The sequence below is a fragment of the Leuciscus leuciscus genome (assembly GCF_965113295.1).
Source record: "Leuciscus leuciscus genome assembly, chromosome: 24".
In the NCBI taxonomy this organism is placed as follows: domain Eukaryota; kingdom Metazoa; phylum Chordata; class Actinopteri; order Cypriniformes; family Leuciscidae; genus Leuciscus; species Leuciscus leuciscus.
In genome coordinates, this window is record NC_138723.1 from 7,538,380 (window position 1) to 7,544,379 (window position 6,000).

Consider the following 6,000-nt stretch of genomic DNA (forward strand, 5'->3'; position numbering starts at 1 on the left):
AACTAGCAGAACAACAAATCCGTCGACCACTGACCAGATAACACAATCCACAATCCCCACGACAGCCACTCCAACTAGCAGAACAACAAATCCATCAACCACTGACCAGATAACACAATCCACAATCACAACGACAGCCACTCCAACTAGCAGAACAACAAATCCATCAACCACTGACCAGACAACACAATCCACAATCCCCACGACAGCCACTCCAACTAGCAGAACAACAAATCCGTCGACCACTGACCAGATAACACAATCCACAATCCCCACGACAGCCACTCCAACTAGCAGAACAACAAATCCATCAACCACTGACCAGATAACACAATCCACAATCACAACGACAGCCACTCCAACTAGCAGAACAACAAATCCATCAACCACTGACCAGACAACACAATCCACAATCCCCACGACAGCCACTCCAACTAGCAGAACAACAAATCTGTCGACCACTGACCAGACAACACAATCCACAATCCCCACGACAGCCACTCCAACTAGCAGAACAACAAATCCGTCAACCACTGACCAGACAACACAATCCACAATCCCCACGACAGCCACTCCAACTAGCAGAACAACAAATCCGTCGACCACTGACCAGACAACACAATCCACAATCTCCACGACAGCCACTCCAACTAGCAGAACAACAAATCCATCAACCACTGACCAGACAACACAATCCACAATCCCCACGACAGCCACTCCAACTAGCAGATCAACAAATCCGTCGACCACTGACCAGACAACACAATCCACAATCCCCACAACAGCCACTCCAACTAGCAGAACAACAAATCCGTCGACCACTGACCAGACAACACAATCCACAATCCCCACGACAGCCACTCCAACTAGCAGATCAACAAATCCGTCGACCACTGACCAGACAACACAATCCACAATCCCCACAACAGCCACTCCAACTAGCAGAACAACAAATCCGTCGACCACTGACCAGACAACACAATCCACAATCTCCACAACAGCCACTCCAACTAGCAGAACAACAAATCTGTCGACCACTGACCAGACAACACAATCCACAATCTCCACGACAGCCACTCCAACTAGCAGAACAACAAATCTGTCGACCACTGACCAGACAACACAATCCACAATCACAACGACAGCCACTCCAACTAGCAGAACAACAAATCTGTCGACCACTGACCAGACAACACAATCCACAATCACAACGACAGCCACTCCAACTAGCAGAACAACAAATCTGTCGACCACTGACCAGACAACACAATCCACAATCACAACGACAGCCACTCCAACTAGCAGAACAACAAATCTGTCGACCACTGACCAGACAACACAATCCACAATCTCCACAACAGCCACTCCAACTAGCAGAACTACAAATCTGTCGACCACTGTTATGACAACACATATAGCAATATTGCTATTTAATCATATTTCCACACAAAATTAATGTACACATAACAGTATACAATTGATTTGTGTTGATTGATTGATTGACAATTGATTATAGTTTACAGTATAAAATCATGTTTATGCATTGACAATAAATGTCTTGATACTAATGAATTATGTAACTAATTAAGATTAAAATTGCATGTCCCTATTATGGTTTTAAGTGTGTTTTTAATTATTTTATTTTTTTTATTTAATTTAAGAAAAACAAATTATGTAAGAAAAATAATCATTTTTAAATGGGATTTAATATCGGTAGAACTTTTTTCCGAAGTAAGAATATACGATTTCATATCGGCATATTAAAATGTGAAATCATTAACTTTTCTTGTACCTTTCTCAGGAACCAAATGAAATAATAATAGTATAAAAGTATTAATATTATTACTATCAGTAGTTGTGGTAGCATTAGTGTAAATGACATGAAACCTTCTATATATGATTGTTTCTTATTCAATAATGCACAATTCACTTTTTTTTTTTTGTGAGGTCAAAATAAGTAAGATTAATAGCACCATCCTAGCATGGTTGTGGAAAGTTGCTTTTAAGGATGAGCTAGGAAGACATGGTACGACAAGATGGATTTCGAAGCAAAAGATGATAATTTATAAACAATAATTGTGCAATCTGTACAAAGTACATCTTTACAAAATAATACTACACTCTAAAAAGTTTAACTATTATTTACTAAATTTGTGTGAAACATTTTTACTCTAAAAAAAAAAAGTAGTACATTTTAAAGCTGTGAAATCAATTAAATATACTGTATGAATTGAGTAAATGCAAGTAAAAAAATTAAGTAAATCTGAGTAACTGCATCTGGTACATTAACAAATAAAATTGAGTAGAAATAATTTAACATTTAACCATTTAAAAAACAATATTTATGAGAAATTTTAACTGTTTTTCGATTTATGAGTAATACTAATTTTTATTTCCTCTAAACCTTTGTAAAATAGTATTCCATACAACCACCAGTATAAATGACATTGGCCTTTAATGTCTACAAGTACAGCAATACAGCTTATTTTACACTGTTTTAACATGTAGCCAATACAATATTGCCTACATTTAAACTAATTTAACAAACATTCTTGAAGTAAAAATGAAACATTTAAACATTCAGGTAGCCTAATTCAACTAGTCTGTTATCCAATTTCCACCGGATCAGCGCTGGTTCTCGTGCCGGAGATGGACTCGCGCTCTGCGGGTGAACTTCGAACTTCATACCGCCATCCTGCTTTTCACTCATTGCCGAAAGATACTGCGAGCGACTGACTCCATAACCTGCCAATAAAACAGTGCACAGTTCTGAGGACATTTTATTATCCAAATTAATTATATTCATTATCATTAGGAATAAAGTCGTGTGTTTTATGCAAGGCGTTTCAGTCACGAAAAGACAGGCGCGACCCTCCTTTAGGTGTCAAATTACGCCTCGGTATGTTGTTTTGCATTAAATAAAATTATTTAAAGCACAGTAATGATTTTATAGATAAAATAAAACATACACAAACCTGAATTTCACAGAGGAAATGCACCAATTTTGCGACGCTGAGAAGAGAAGAACTGTTGTTCTGGAGACTGGAGAGAATTCAAACAGCGCGCGCTCACTCAACCGTTGAGTTGTCGTCACGTCAGACTGTGGGGGAGGGGTGCATTGTTTTAATTGAGTAAACTTACTCAATTTCTTGATTTTAATTAAATAATATTTTTGTTTCTTGAAACAGATCAGTTTAATTCTCCATTATCAATTATTTTGATAGAAATTTCACAAATATATTAAGTGTATTATAAATAAATAATTGGTTAGTCAAATACTAAATTCTTTTAGTGAAAAAAACTTAAATATAACTGTAAATGTTACATAAAATTAACTGTTGGATTTTTTGTCAATTATTTTGGTATGTTTAACTCAAACAATCAAGTAAACGATATTAAGAGATTTTTTTTAGGTTAATAAAGTTAAATATTACTGTAATATTTACTAAGCCACAGAATTATTTTTTAGAGTGTATTTTACTAAATAAATCAATTTAAAAACTAATGTCTGCAGGGCAAACACAAGGGAAAATGGCCAGAGCAGCCTCCCCACCTCCTTAACCAAACGAACACTCTGGTTAAATAAGTAATTTTTCCGCCAAACAGATATGAGGACAACCATTTTAGCAAGGTAAAAAAAAAAAAAAACCTGCATCAACCACGTATAGTCCCAAGGGCACAGCCGGGGACACAGATCAGTGGGAATAAGATGGCCAGCCAGAGTGGGCCAGCACATGTACATAAGCACACAACATCATGTGGCCAAAAAATACAGAACGGCACAGCCGGTCCATACTGACACTTGGATAACTAACCTCACAGTGTAGTTCAGCCAGGGGAGCTAAGATAGCGTGAGAGTAGCCTGCACATGAACGAGTCTGAGCAGAACATACTTGCAACTAGACCGACAGAAGTCTAGCCTGCAGAGCGGGAACTTCTAGGTTGTAGAACCTAACAAATGTAGAGGGGAGGCCCAGCCCGCCGCCGTACAGATGTCGTAAATAGAAATCCTGCTGGACCAAGCCCACGAAGAGGCCATGCCTCTAGTGGAATGAGCCCTGTGAGGGACCAAGCCGTCAAGGGCATAGGACACAGGATTTCCAACCAAAAAATGTTTTATTAAACGCAAAAAACAAAGTTACAAATTAAATAACTTGAAAAACTGACTGAAAATAAAGTCAGGTCTGGGCCCATAAAAATGGTAAACTAAAGAAGATCAAACTAAAACAGTAATCAATGAAACAAACTAAACAAAGAAAACATGGCCTCCCAAATGACACACATGGGGAACTTATATACACACAGGACTAGTCCATTAGACATACACAGGGAACACCACAAATATCACTTAACACAATTACAATAAATAAAGTAATTAACTTCAGAAATATCAAGCAATGGGTCATAAACAAAATAATGTACCCAAATAATTATAGTCAACAAAATATAAATAGAATTATAATAAACAAAACAAACATACAATCAATCATGCACCCCCCAGCTAATTGGCAACATGGATTAGCCCAACAGAACAAAATGGCAGCAACTGACGCTAGGGATGGGGAAATGAAGCCTCATGAATCACTGAGGCTTTCCCCTGACTGTTCCGGGAAAAGATTCAAAGCTTCGAGAGTGTCGAGAACAGCGCCATCTGGTGCTTATTTAAAATAAAGCAGCCAGAAGCCTGTGTTAGAATCTCTGGCAGATGAAGCAACCACAACACACTCTCAATGTTATGTGTAGCCTACAAATAAAAGCCTAACATGTTTGTGTTTGATTTGTTCATTAAATAAATTCATTTTCCCATTAAAGTGTTACAATAAAATATAATATGAGCTTATATGATTCAATAAGATTTAATGTATCTCTCTCTCAGAGAGTAGAGTTTGAGCCAGTCTCGCCATCGCCTCCAACCGTTCCCTCATCTGCACAACATAAGAGATCACATTTACCAAGTCCCCGCTACCCTGGGTTCCTTCCCACAGCTCACGAAGCAGGGTCAAAGGGCCTCTCACCTCCCGTCCATATAATAACTCAAAGGGAGAGAACCCAGTCGAGGCCTGGGGAACTTCTCTATATGCAAACAGGAGGTAGGGCAACCACTGGTCCCAATCCTTGCCTGACTCACTGATGAACTTGCGAAGCATTTGTTTGAGTGTTTGACTGAAACGCTCTGTGAGGCCATCTGTTTGCGGATGATAAGGAGTTGTACGTAAACTCTCGATACCCAGAAGCTGATACACCTGCTTTAAGAGAGTGGGCATAAAGTTAGTGCCCTGATCAGTAAGAATCTGACAGGGGAACCCAACTCTGGAAAAAAGTTGTTTCAAGCATGTCGCTACGTACTTGGCTTTAATGGACTTCATCGGGAACACCTCGGGATATCTAGTCGCATAATCAGTTATAACAAGCATAAATCTATTTCCAGCTCGACTCCTTTCTACAGGGCCCACAATATCCATACCCAGTCTCTCAAATGGTGTACCCACAACAGGTAGAGGTTGTAATGGAGCTCTGGAAGGGCTTCTCATGGAGACTTTCTGACACTCAGGACAACTTTTACAGTATCGAGTCACATCCCTCCTTAGTCCTGGCCAATAGAAGTGTCTTTTGATGTGAGCTAAGGTCTTGTGTTTTCCTAGGTGGCCAGCCCAGGGAATTGAATGACTCAACTGGAGGATTACCTCTCGGACACATTGTGGCACGACAAGCTGGTTTGTCGACTCAAACTGGCGATAAAGAATACCTTTTTGGAACAAATACCTTTCGGCAGAGTCAGTGTCATCAGCATTGGCTATAGCTTCATGTTCTGCTTTCTTGAGGTACGGAGCCAGGCTGACGTCCTCCTGCTGGAGCTGGATCATATTAGTGGGCACCTGGAAACTTTGAAACAAGTCACATGAGGGGTTAGCCGGTATCTTGGAAACATTATATGCAAGCTTGTCCCGTCGTCTTTCACTACGGGACTTCCGCGACTTTGAAGGTTCCACTTCGATATCC